The sequence below is a fragment of the Lissotriton vulgaris genome, chromosome 9 (genome assembly GCF_964263255.1).
Source record: "Lissotriton vulgaris chromosome 9, aLisVul1.2, whole genome shotgun sequence".
In the NCBI taxonomy this organism is placed as follows: Eukaryota; Metazoa; Chordata; class Amphibia; order Caudata; family Salamandridae; genus Lissotriton; species Lissotriton vulgaris.
The window spans coordinates 1,213,143,106-1,213,157,228 of record NC_141697.1 but is presented as its reverse complement, the minus strand read 5'-3'; the positions used below and the strand labels follow the sequence as shown (position 1 = coordinate 1,213,157,228).

The 14,123-nt window shown below is 51.6% G+C and overlaps 1 protein-coding gene across 1 annotated transcript in view; it reads left to right on the top strand.

The window, feature by feature from the left end:
* Positions 1 to 14,123, top strand: part of LOC147693061 (collagen alpha-1(VII) chain-like) — a 398,052-nt gene that overhangs the window by 321,220 nt on the left and 62,709 nt on the right. The window lies entirely within an intron of this gene.

Below are 14,123 nucleotides of genomic sequence, written 5' to 3'. Positions count from 1 at the left end.
GAGGTGGTGTTATTGTCCTTGTTTTTCTCCCGGTGGAAGTTGAGGTCCCCTAGGAGGATGTAGTCGGAGGAGGCGTGGGCGAGCGGGCTGATGAAGTCTGCGATGGCTTCGCTGAAATGTGAGCGTGGTCCCAGGGGTCTGTAGATGAGGGTCCCTCTGAGGGTGGTCTTGGGGTCGGTGTGTATCTGGAAGTGAAGGTGCTCTGCAGTGGTGAGGGTGTCGTTGGAGTTGGTTGTGATGCTGATGGTGTTTCTGTGAGCGATGGTGATGCCACCTCCGGCTTGGTTGACGCGGTCCCTCCGGATGATCTTGTAGCCGTTCGGGATGACTATGGCGATGCCGGGGGCTGAGGAGGCATTCATCCAGGTTTCTGTGAGGAAGGCGACGTCCGGCGCTGTTGTGTTCTGTTCTGGCGGACGCGGTGCAGGACTGAGTGCAGGTGAAATTGCAGGCCTGGCAGGTGAAGGCTCCGTGGGTGCGTTTCGGGGTGGCTTGGTAGCAGGCTGCCTGTCGGCCAGTGTTGAGTGCGTGGAGGGTGGTGGTGTCGTATCTTCGTCGGGTGGGCTTTCTCCAGCGAGATCCAGGGGTTCCTGCGCTGGGCGATCCACGCATGGACGTGCGTAGACGGGCTTGCCTTTGGAGCGCCCGCTGCATGAGGCCGCTGCGCCTACGCACGGTCCTCGCTATATATGGCGAAGTGGGAGGGAGGAGCAGCAGCTGGGAGGCGGGAGAGGGGCTACGAATGGGGAGCGGGATCAGGTGGAGAAAGGAAAGGGGGCGGGCCACAGGGGAGCAGCGGCGGGGAGCGGGGGGGGGACAAGAGTGGGAAAAACAATCACGGGGAGAGCGGCGACGGGGCAAGCCTCGAAAGCAGAGGCACAGACACAAATGAAGCGCTTAAAAACCAAAAACAGAGGCCCTAGCAGAAGAGGGCACAGAGCAGGTAGAGGCACAGGGTACTAGGGCAGCAGGAGTGGTGGCGAGAATCGCGGCAGCAGCGGTGATACCAGTACACACGGGGGCCGTGCGGTGAGTGGAGCGACCGGCCCTGCGAGCAGGGTCAGGGGTCACCATGTATGTTTGTATGTATGTATGTTATGTAAATCGCTCCAACACTCTGCATTGAAATGAGTAGCTCTATAAAAGAAATAAAATAGTGCTATTTAAATTGTTATTTATGTAAATACTGGGACATACCAACCCATCGGACGTTCTTACAGTGCATGAACTCATATACAACAGAGTAAAAAGCATGCATCGCTTAAGTTCCTGTGAAGAGATAACAAGCTGTGTGCTTTTTTCTTGCTGGTGCATTTGTATTTGTGACGTATGAGGACACCTCCAGTCCCATACTCGAGCAAAGGAGGCCTGATGGCCCCTTAACTGCTGGTTTTATGATTGCCCAGCTGGAGGTTGGAGAAAAAAGCCCCCTAGCTGCCTGTACGTTCCTGCTGGGAATGGAAAGCAGACAACGTGCAGGAGCTGATGAACTTGTCCTGGTGTTTCAAAATTACACTGGGACAAGTTCAACATATTTCTGTGGGGCCCAACATCTTAGCAGGGGGGACGGCATCCACCCTGTGAAAAGAGTGGGCCAGATGTTCGAATATTCACATTTGCGAGTCGCAAATTGTCAAATTGTGACTCGCGGGGTGCCCCTGGGCCCCGCGAATGCCACGTCACCAGAATCCGCTACGACGCCAGCACCCTCCACGCACTCAAACCCCTTCTGAAACCACACCTGCTTCCAGGCCGCCCCAAAACGGACCCACGGACCCTTCTCCTGCCACACCTGCAGCTTCACCTGCGACAGAACCACCAAGCCTCCAAAGACTGGACCCAACCACCTCCGCTGCATACTCCTCAACATCCGCTCCGCACGCAAACACGCCGTCGAGCTCTGGGATCTGATCGACACCTCCGCCCCAGACGTGGCCTTCCTGACCAAGACCTGGTGGAATGACTCCTTGGTGCCCGACATCGCCATAGCCATTCCGGGCGGCTACAAGATCACCCGCAGGGACCGTGCCAATGGAATCGGAGGAGGAATATCCATCGTCCACAAGTCCACCCTCAATGTTACCACCTACGCTGGCGACACCCTCAACACCGCCGAACACCTGCACTTCCGGATCCACACCGACCCCAACACCACCCTCAGAGGAACACTCATATACAGACCACCCAGACCCCGGGCTCAGTTCAGCGACTCCATCGCCGACCTCACCAGCACCCACGCACTCACCTCCACGGACTACATCCTCCTCGGGGACCTGAACTTCCACCTCGAGAACAACAACGATGCCAACTCCGCCACCCTGATCGACAACCTGCCAACCTTGGCCTCAGACAACTCGTCACCGCACCCACCCACGCCGCCGGCCACACGCTTGACCCCATCTTCTCCAAAGGCTCCCACGTCGCCTTCGACCACACCACCGAAATCCACTGGACTGACCACCGCTGCATCCATTTCATCTTCAAGAAATCAACCACGCACCACCGCACCCAACAGCTGCCTCGCCGCTGTTGGAGCAAAGTCACTGAAGACCAGCTGATCACCTCCCTCGCCAAGAACCCACCCACCGACCCCACCAACTCAGATGCCGGAGCCCGCAACCTCAGACAGTGGATCGACGACTGCCCCAATGACCTCGCCCCGCTCAAGAAACCCTCCAACAGGCACGTCAACAAGAGAGTCACCTGGTTCACCAATGATCTCCAGGCCTCCAAACGCACATGCCGGAAACTGGCGAAGACATGGCTCCATGAACGCACACCGGACAACCACGCAGCCCACAAGGACGTCACCCGCAGACACCACTACCTCATCAGACTAGCCAAGAGATCTTCCTTCAAAGACTGCTTGGATAACAATGCACACAACAGCAAAGAGCTCTTCAGCTTTGTAAAGGAACTCTCCAACCCCAGCTCCAACGCCAATGACATCCCACCCTCACAAGAACTTTGCGGCTCACTAGCCATATTCTTCCACCGCAAGATCGCTGACATCCACGACAGCTTCAAGACCACGACCGCCCCTACTATGCCAGACTCCACCCCCCTGTGAACACCACCAGTGCCAACCTCCTGACTTCCTGGTCCAACGTCAACGACGAGACACGGAAGGTCATGAACTCCATCCACTCAGGATCTCCGTCTGACGCATGCCCACACCACGTATTCAACAAAGCAGACGCAGCAATCGCACCCCAACTACGGAAGGTCATCAAAATCTCCTTCGAAACAGCCACATTCCCGGAAAGCTGGAAGCACGCCGAAATCAACGCCCTCCTCAAGAAGCCCAAAGCAGATCCCAAGGACCTCAAGAACTTCCGGCCCATATCCCTGCTCCCGTTCCCGGCAAAGGTCATCAAGAAAATCGTCAACATGCAACTGACCCGCCAACTGGAAGACAACAACTTCTTGGACCCGTCCCAGACCTGATTCAGACGAAACTACAGCACCGAGACAGCCCTCATCTCCTCCACAGATGACATCAGGCGCCAACTAGACAATGGCGAAACATCAGCCCTCATCCTCCTGGACCTGTCAGCCGCCTTTGACACGTTCTGCCATCGCACTCTAAAGACACGCCTCCTAGAAGCCGGAATCCAAGAGAAGGCTTTTGACTGGACCACGTTCTTCCTCTTCGGCAGAACCCAGAGCGTCCGCCTCCCACCCTTCCGATCCGAAGCCACCGACATCATCTGCGGCGTCCGCCAGGGCTCATCCTTCAGCCCGACGCTGTTCAACGTCTACATGGTGCCCCTCACAGAAGTGGCCCGCCATCACAACCTCAACATCATCTCCTACGCCGACGACACCCAGCTCATCCTCTCCCTCACCAAGGACCCACGCACTGCCAAAACCAACCTCCACGAGGGAATGAAGGCCGTCGCCGACTGGATGAGGAGCAGCCGTCTGAAGCTGAACTCGGACAAGAAGGAGGTCCTCATCCTCAGACCCACCCGCTCATCCTGGGACAACATCTGGTGGCCGACCACACTGGGAGCAGCACCAACACCCACCAACCATGCACGCAATCTAGGATTCACCCTCGACTCCTCCCTTTCCATGTCAAAGCAGGTCAACGCCATCTCCTCCTCCTGCTACAACACCCTCCGCATGCTACGCAGGATCTACAAGTGGATCCCCACCGAAACAAGAAGAACGGTGACACAGGCCCTCATCAGCAGCAGACTGGACTATGGCAACGCACTCTATGCAGGAATCCCAGCCAAACACCTACGACAAATACAACGCATCCAAAACGCTTCCGCCCGACTGATCGTCAACGTCCCCCACCACAGCCACATGACCCCCCACTGAGAGACCTAAACTGGCTCCCCGTCGACCAGAGGATCACCTTCAAGCTCCTCACCCACACACACAAAGCACTCCACAACGCCGGACCAGCCTACCTGAGCAGGAGACTCAGCTTCCACACCCCCACCCGCCAGCTCCGCTCCGCCAGCCTCACCCTCGCAGCTGTCCCCCACATCCAACAAACGACCTCCGGCGGCAGATCCTTCTCCTACCTCACCGCCAGGACCTGGAACACCTTCGTTACCCACATACGGCAGACCCAAGACCTTCTTGCGTTCAGAAGACTCCTCAAGACCTGGCTCTTCGAGGAGTAGCAGCATCCCTCCCTCCCCTCAGCGCCTTGGCACCCTCACGGGTAAGTAGCGCGCTTTACAAGTACTATGATTGATTGATTGATTGATTGAATGTACAACAATATCTATGACACTGTTTGTGATTCCCAATGAGGTCGCAAATTGCATGCCTCCTTAATATTCATGAAGCAGTCACAATTTGCGACACCATTTGGAATGGCTAGCACTCACAGCGATGGTGGCCTGCTGGGGTCAGCAGACCACCAAGTCTGTGACTCATTTTTTTATTAAAGCAATTTTTTTTAAATACATCCTGTTTTCTCTAAATGAAACCAGGATGCATTTAAAAAAGAAAAATGAAACTTTTCAGTTTCATTTTTTAAGGGCAGGCAGTGGCCCCTCGGACCACTGACTGCTCTTAAAAAATATTTTCACACCCATCCACAAAGGAGAAGGGGTCCCCTGGGAACCCCTTCCCGTTTGCGAGTGGCCTACCACCCTTTTGAAAAGGGTGGTAAACTGAGAGTGTTTTACTACCACAAATGCATTCGCAAAACAATCATACATTGCAGTCAGACTCGTTATTAGGAAGCGTCGCCCCTGGCACGCCCCTTCCTAATGGCAAGTCGCAAACCATATTTTGTGAGTCGCTAATAGGTTAGCAACTCGCAAAATATGGCTTGTACATGGGCTGACCAATTTTGCCGTCGCAAACAGGCTGAATTCCTGTTTGCGACCGCAAAAAATGGTCGTACATCTGCCCTCCAATCCTTAACGTCAACGCCAATATCCCAAATCTGTAACTCTTCCTATCTTAATCTTAATCCTATACCTTGAATCCTTAACCCATAACCATATCATCTGATACCTTGTAATCCTTAACCATGCCTTTAAGCCTATTACCCTCTAGTTTTACACCTCAAATACCAGCCCTTAACCCCCTTTCCCTTAAACCCTGTTTGCCAAACCATTAATCCTACTCCAAAGTGCTTTACCCTTGTACCCTTCACTGATAACCTCATACCTTTAACCCGTGTGTCCTTTACCTTATACACTAAACTTTAGACATTTTCCTCAAACCCATACCCTTATTCTCGATACCTCAAACATTTAACCCTATACATTTATCCTTAAACCATCAACCCTTAACCCATATCCGTAACACTGTAAACTCATAACCCTATAATCTTAACTTTCAACATCTAACCAATTACCCCTATACCTGAAACTCGTACCCTTTATATTTAACCTCTTATTCCATAACCCCTAACCCCTTCCACACTGTCCTTACTTATGTATTTTTTTGTAAGGGTCGTACAGTTTGGGAAATGTTCCTTTTTTGATGGATTTGTTGTTAGAACTGATATTTGGGAAGTGCTATTTTTGAAGTGTTGCTTTAAAAGGTTTGATGCGAAACTGGCTCTGAACTGCATGCAAAGGACCTTGCACGGAGGTCTGGTAAGGAGCTCGCAGTGAGGTGCATGTGAAGAAGTTGGCCTTTTAATAAAGTGCCTGTGAAAAAGCTCACAGTGAGATCTGATAAGCACCTTTTACTAGGGGCTTGCATTGTGGTCCAGTGAGGGGCTCGAACTAAGGCCCGGTAAGGAGCTCACACTGAAGTCAGGTAAGTAGCTTGCACTGAAGTCTGGTAAGGATCTCACACTGAGGTCTAGTAAGAAGCTCACACTGAGGTCCGGTAAGGAGCTTGCAGTGATGTCCAGTGAAGCGCTTGCACTGAGGTTTGGTAAGGAGCTCGCAGTGAGGTCGGGTAAGGAGCGTGAAGTGAGGCCTAGTAAGGAGCTTGCACGGAAGTCTGGTAAGGATCTTACACTGCGGTCCAGTAAGGCGCGAACACTGAGGTCCGATAATAAGCTTTCACTGATGTCCAGTGAAGCGCTCGCACCGAGGTCCGTTAAGGAGCTCAGCAGTAAGGTGCATGTTGAGAAGGTTGCCTGGAAGTACTTTCAATAAAGTGCCTGTGAAAAAGCTCACAGTCAGATCCGGTAAGGAGCTCACATAGAGGTCCGGTAAGGAGCGTGAAGTGAGGTCCGGTAAGGAGCTTGCAAGGAAGTCTGGTAAGGATCTCACACTGAGGTCCAGTAAGGAGCTCACTCTGAGGTCCAGTAAGGAGCTCACTCTGAGGTCCGGTAAGGAGCTTGCAGTGATGTCAGTGAAGTGCTAGCACTGAGTTCTGGTAAGGAGCTCACACTGAGGTCCAGTAAGAAGCTTTCACTGAGGTCCAGTAAGGCGCTCACACTGTGGTCCAGTAAAAAGCTTTCACTGATGTCCAGTGAAGCGCTCGCACCGAAGTCCGGTAAGGAGCTCGCAGTGGGAAGGCGCTAGGGGGCGCACAGCGGAATGGTTGGGTGAGACCACAGCTCCGCCGGACGGCTGCAATCGCGGGGCCCTGAGGCCGTTCTAATGCCCACAAATGCCACATAAAACGGACCACTGGGTGTAAGAAGACGGCGTGCATGCAACGCGCTGAGGACTGAGGCCAGACACAGGTGATTTCAGAGATAAATAGACGATATCAGCTCCGGCACTCGGGAGCTGACAAGATGGCGGCCGTCGTTCTCCCCTGCTCGCCTGCATAGATAGCGGCGTTCTGACCACCACGACTGTACTGGAGGTAGCGGACGATGCTCCCAGGTATGTCCGCCCAGCGACATATGTGCAGTCGTCCTGATGTGCTGAGCGGTGCGTGTGACGGAGGGACGGAGTAGCTGAGACCCGCTTCAGGCTGCCGGGAGCAACATGGCGGCGCTCGGGGGGAAGGCTTCGGAGGCAGTCTGACGCGGATGAAACGTGCTCTTACCACAATCACTCTCCGTCCGCGATTTGCGCGCCCCCGGGATGGTGGTGGATGCTGGCACTACGGAGGGAGTTATTTAACGCTGCAGACGACCCACGGTCATACAGAGACCTGATGTAACGGCGGGGGCCCCACCAAACAGACGAACCTCCGGAGTGCAGCACTAATTGCCCGCGTTGGAGAGGCTGCAGACACCGCACTCAGAGCACTGGCCTTGCCTTTTACGTACCACGCGGACACGGAGCTTCTGGAGCTGAAGGGTAGTGCTGACTCATGTTTGGAATCCCCCCGGTGTGGTGAGCCCCCAGACTCCAGCAGGAGTGCAATGAAGGGCACCAAAACGGCGACAGGCAACAGGAGAACGAGATCTACACCACGGTTCAGGGCTCTGACCACACCGCCTCCAACTACCATGGTGAGGCCGGAGAAACAACAGCAAAAGATATCTTTTGAGGCAAAAAAGACGCCGAAAACTGCAGATACAGGGTCTCCTGCAATGAGCGAAACACCAAGCGAACCGGCTGCCAGCAGCAACATGGAGAAGATCCTCTTGGCCATTCAATCAAACCTACAGGACATCAACGGTAAACTGGACAATCTGACGTATAGGATGGATGGAATGGCGGCCAAGCTGGAGAAACATGGGGAGAGGCTGGACACCGCGGAAACAAGAATCTCGGCGGTCGAGGACGAGTAACACACTACCACTGCCAAATGCACGGCCATGGAGAAGGTGTTGGAGGTGATAAAGGCAAAGGAGGAGGAATTGGAATTGCGCTCTAGGCGTAATAACGTACGCATCGCGGGGCTGCCGGAATCTACCAACACCGGAAAAATGGAGCAATATATTGAAAAACTATGCAAGGACGTGTTTGGAGACGACTCTTTCTCACATATTTTTGTCATAGAGCGGGCACACAGGTCCCTTGCGCCCCGCCCGCCACCAGGAGCGTCGCCAAGGCCGATTGTGGCCAGGGTGTTGAACTATCGAGACAGGGACACCATCTTGAGATTGGCGAGGGAGAAGGGGCCCATTACTCATCAGGGTAATAAACTGGAATTCTATCCGGACCACACTATAGCAGTTCAACAAGCGCGGAGAGAGTACACGGCGGTGAAAGCCAAGCTTAGAGACCTCCAGATTCCTTATTCTATGCTCTACCCGGCCAGGCTACGGGTGCAATGGGAGGGAAAACCGGTGATAATGGCGAACCCGAAAGCGGCGCAAGAATTTGTGAAGCAGGTCATCGCACAGAAAAAAGCAGAGGCACGAAATGGTCAGCAGACAGACTCGGATTGAGCTGGAGGGGACGACGTTTGAACAAAACTGTATGTGAGTATGTAACACTTTGCCGCCACGTGGTCTCTTCAGTTCCCCGGCGACAGCATGGGCCAAGCCCGGCTACTTTAAGAGCCGGGGACAGACTGCGGGATTGGCACTAACTGTGGTTCAAAAGTCTCTTGGCACGTTGGGCATTGATTAAGAATTGACTAATGCGGGGGTTGGAACAAGACGGGAGTAGGAACCACAGGCGGCGTCTTACAGGGATTCTGAACTGCCTGAGCGTTGATGTGTGTGCTAGGCGCCGAATGACGGACACTGTGCTTGGCGCATTGATCTGTGTGCTCTTTCTGGGTACTTTGGTAATACTTCAAGCGTCTACTTAAAAAATGTTTGGATAAATATGCTCCATTGCCAGGGACAGACCCCATTATAGCGGACACATTTGATGAATTACTAAGCTGAATGGCGGGCTCTGCAATGTACATTCATGTGGGACGGGGGGTGGCTTTGAGCGCAGTCAGATGCGGGTACGCCAGTGAACGATGTACACTTTCCACTCACAATACCCACAATACCCGCTCTTGAGCTTTGCTGCCTATGCATAATATTGTTATTTGTTTCGACGTAGCAGCTGGGGGTCTGGGTCAATCCACTGAAAGCCTGCTGAATAGAGACTCGAGTTGGTTATTAATTAAAATAGCATGTAATAATCCCACGAATACCACAGACATAAGCCCGGTGCGGATTACTAAATTCACCAATGAGCTCGTGGGGTCTGGAAGTAAGAGACAGCGTGGCATCACCTAGTGGTCACTTGAATTATTGCAGCTGCAGAGGCTGGGATAGGTCAGGGGTATTGAGTAATGACACGACTACTTTCACTAACATCATGAATGCCGTCCACATCAATTTGGTTGGGTGGTGAGTTGTGCCCCCAGCGGACCTCCGATAGGGAGTCCCCCACAAAAGTTCTGTAGGAATGGTTTTGATGTTCAGCCCCGAATTGGTATCGAGGGCATTCGGGGGGGAGAATGGCTTCGGCATGTTTGGGTTGCTGGAGTGGGAGGGGGAGGAAGGGAAATGTTGATTATTGCTGTTCTGAGGCCTTTACAGTCAGGTTTTGTCTATCAATTACATATCGAAGATCTGGAACACATTTCTATACACATCATTAACCTTGGACGCATCTCAGAGAGCCCCTGGTGTTATTATGATGCGCAACATATGCAAACACCGCCACCGTACCGATGACTCAGAGGTCGGCACAGCCGCCTAACACTTACATAAACCTACTAACGTGGAATGTGCGAGGATTAACGCAGCCCAAGAAAATTAGGCGTGTGTTCGCATACCTGAACAGGCACTACATAGACATCGCGTTTTTACAGGAAACACACATAGCTCCAAACACGCATCACTCCATAGGCCTTAAATGGGCCGAGTCTGTCCATGTCGCAACGTATTCATCCTACTCTAGAGGGGTAATGTTACTGTTACGGAAAGGGCTAAATTTCAAAGTTTTACGGGTAATACAGGATCCGGGGGGCAGATACGTTCTTGTATCGGGTACACTTCAGGGTAAGGCACTGACTTTGCTTAATGTATATGGCCCTAATGTGGACTCTCCAGACTTCTTTCAGGAACTGTGGGGACATTTACAACAATTCACACACACTAAGATTGTATGCGGGGGGGACTGGAATGTGACCCTTGCTGATGGGGTAGACCGCTCCGTTCAGTCCATCGAACCACACAAACATGCCAGAACGAAACTCCAACACATATTAGCGGATGTGGGGCTAACGGATATATGGAGGCATAAATTTCCCACGAACTCAGGGGCCACACACATTTCTGCATGCCACAACAGTTGGTCCCGTATAGACTATTGGCTAGGCATGGATGATATCATTCACTGGTCTAGTGACATTCAGGTCCTTCCTAGAACGCTATCGGACCATAACCCGATTTTACTGAAGCTATCCATCCCGGGTCACGCCCCACCTCCTTTTCAATGGAGATTTAACTCACGGGCTTTAACTGACATGCTATACGCTAACACTATCCATGATGCGATCAAAGACTATTTCCTGCTGAACGAACCGACGGTCGATGACCCATGCCTACTGTGGGAAGCCTTCAAGGCAACGGTTCGGGGGGTATGCATGAGCACCACTATTGGCATACTTCGGGACATCAGACAACAGATTAAAAGATGTGGCACGCAAATGAGGGATTTGGAAAGGGAATACGAAACCACTCAGGATGCTTCGGTTCTGGGGCGACTACGCACATTAAACAGAATATCAGAATCTAGTGGACGACGAAATAAAGTATATGGATAAAAAACACACGGCTAGAAATTTTGGGGAGGGAGGCAGACCGGGCGGGCTACTGGCGGCAAAAATTTGTGAGGGAAAGAAACACACCACAGTTCTTGGCATTAAAACTGAGAATGATGTTATGTTGACACAAACAACGGATATCTTGCAAAGTTTTGTCACTTCCTATAGCAAACTATACGCATCACAGCCAATAGCCTCAACGGATGACATCAACGAGTACTTTAGGGAGGTGGCCATTGCGTGGCTGTCTGACCACCAGAGGGAATATCTGGCGGCACCCATCACGGTGGAGGAAGTCACGGAAGTGATTAAAACGCTACCGAATGGTAAGGCACCGGGCCCAGATGGGTACATGAACGAATTTTATAAACACTACGTGGATATTCTTGCTCCCCGGCTAACGGAAATGTACGGGGCTGCGTTCGACCAGGGCGAACTTCCCCCCAACACTCCGTGAAGCGGTAATTATAGCCCTACTGAAACCATCCAAAGACCCGACCCAATGTGATTCCTACAGGACGCTATCATTGATAAATGTTGATTCCAAGATTCTAGCAAAGATCATGGCTATGAGATTAACACCATTGATGACCAACCTGGTGCTACCTGACCGGGCAGGATTTGTCCCGACCCGATCCACCACCCATAATACCAGAACGATGTTTGCCCTAGCCCATTATCTCCAACCTAAGACGAAGGCGGTTGCGGTATTACTAGACGCTGCTAAGGCGTTCGATTCCATCGAATGGAGATACTTAATCACGGTGTTACACCGTATGGGCTTCCCGAAAAGGTTTGTCCAATGGGTGTCCCTAATATACACTATGCCCAGAGCCAAGGTCCGAGTAAACGGGTACTTGTCCAACAGTTTTGCAGTGGAGCGCGGAACCAGGCAGGGATGCCCGATCTCCCCCCTGATATTCACCCTGGCATTGGAACCACTGGCCTGCATTATAAGGCAGAACTATAAAGCATCTGCCCTGCAGTTCCCCGCTCGACCGCTGCACATTTCATTGTACGTGGATGATATGGTGCTTTACGTTCGGGATCCACATGTACACCTAAACCAGCTATTGAGAGAGTACATCAAATTCCTCCATCATTCCCCTCACAGACACTATGACTCCCTTTGATATTGACTACCCCCTGGAGTGGCAGATCGAACCGGTGCATTATCTGGGGGTACAGTTCCATAGAGATCCGGACATAGTGCTCCGCGCAAACTATGGCGTAACTATATCCAAACTGGAAGACAAAGTAAGGCGCTGGATACAGCTACCGCTGTCTCTGGCAGACCGTATTGCAATAGTTAAAATGAATATATTGCCCAAACTGCTGTATCTGTTCACTAATATCCCCATTACCCCGCCAGGTGAGATATTCCGTAGACTTAAGATCGATCTTCAGACGTTGACGCTCCCATATACCAAGGGGGGATTTGGAGTGCCAGATTTTAAACTGTACTACTTGTGCGCGCAGGCGCAATATGCGGCTTACTGGTTCCATATGGTGCCATATCTGACTCACACAGCGATTGAGGAGGGTGATGCGACTCCGGTCCCTCTCACCGCAATCCTGTCGTACAAACGCCCGCCATTACACGCTCGCGACATTAACACAGTCGATAATACCATCAAGGCATGGCACAAACTTGGGAGGTTGGCGCACAAAATCCCGCACTATGCACGTAACATGCCATTACATGATCACTCAGCACTATCCGTCACACGTGAGAGGGTGGGAATGTCGTTACTACAACGGGTGGGCATTGCGCAGATGGGAGATTTATTTGAAGAGGGTAGATTCGTAGATGTGGAAGAACTTCAGTACATACACAACAAGACACAGCTGTTCTCTTTCACACATTACAGACTGAAGAGAGCCATGATGGAATTGTACCCTACCTTTCCGGAAGAACCGGCTTCACTAGATGCACTACAACTTATCATTACAACCGAAGATCTGTCCCACCTAACATCGAGGTTATATTCCGCTGCACAGGCTGACATTCCACAGTCCACGGACAAGGCCAAGAATAGGTGGGACTTGGTGTTAGACTGCCCATTGACAGAGAGGGAATGGGAACAGGCATGTGCGCTTACACAGATTCTGACCCCTAACGGAAATCTCAAAATCATACACTACAAGTATCTACACCAGGCATATTACACGAATGGGTAGGTACGGCATGCGGGATGACACTAGATGCAAAAGATGTGGTGCTGAGGGTGCTGATTTTATCCATCTGGCCTGGTGTTGCTCTAAAATACAGGATTACTGGATAGAGGTGGCTACTAAGCTATCAACAATGGTGGGGACTGAGGTGGATTGCACGATCCGATGCTGCTTATTGGGCATTGTGCCGCAGCTTAAATCATCTAAGCGCAAATTTTGTGCGATCGCCTTACTGTTGGCCAAGCGGCAAGTATCGCAATACTGGCACTCTACACAGGTACCCACTACACAAAAATGGTTCCAAGATATGTCAGGCTGTAGGGACAAACTACTGACATACGAAGAAAGCCTGCCACCACGATCTAGGCCAAAAGACTTTTGGTCATACTTAACTGAATATTTGGCCACGTTGGAGAATGACACGGAGTGACAAGGGAAACTGTCGATGATCAGTGCTAAAGGTACTGAAGCAGATAGGGGTTGGAGAGAGAGGAGTTCAGGGAAGATGAAACAAAGTGGTTACACTGTTCTTCTTGATATGGACAACTGAAATGTGAGGGTCTCATTGTTGGGGTTTATTGTTAGTGTTTAATGTGTATGTTCTAATACACCAACAAAATTATCAAAAAACAAGGCCTCATTTATGTGCTTTACGCCGCCGGACGGATGTTGTCGGCTGTATGGCTGTGTATAACACAAGTTGAAAACGCACTTTAATTCTATCGCAGCCGGCCCCAGGGTTGTAGGCTCTTGGCTGTGTAATTATCTGTTGCTACGAATAAAGGTGTTACAAAAAAAAAAAAAGGAGCTCGCAGTGAGGTGCTTACGGAGAAGGTTGCCTGGTAGTGCTTTCAATAAAGTGCCTGTGTAAGAGCTTACAG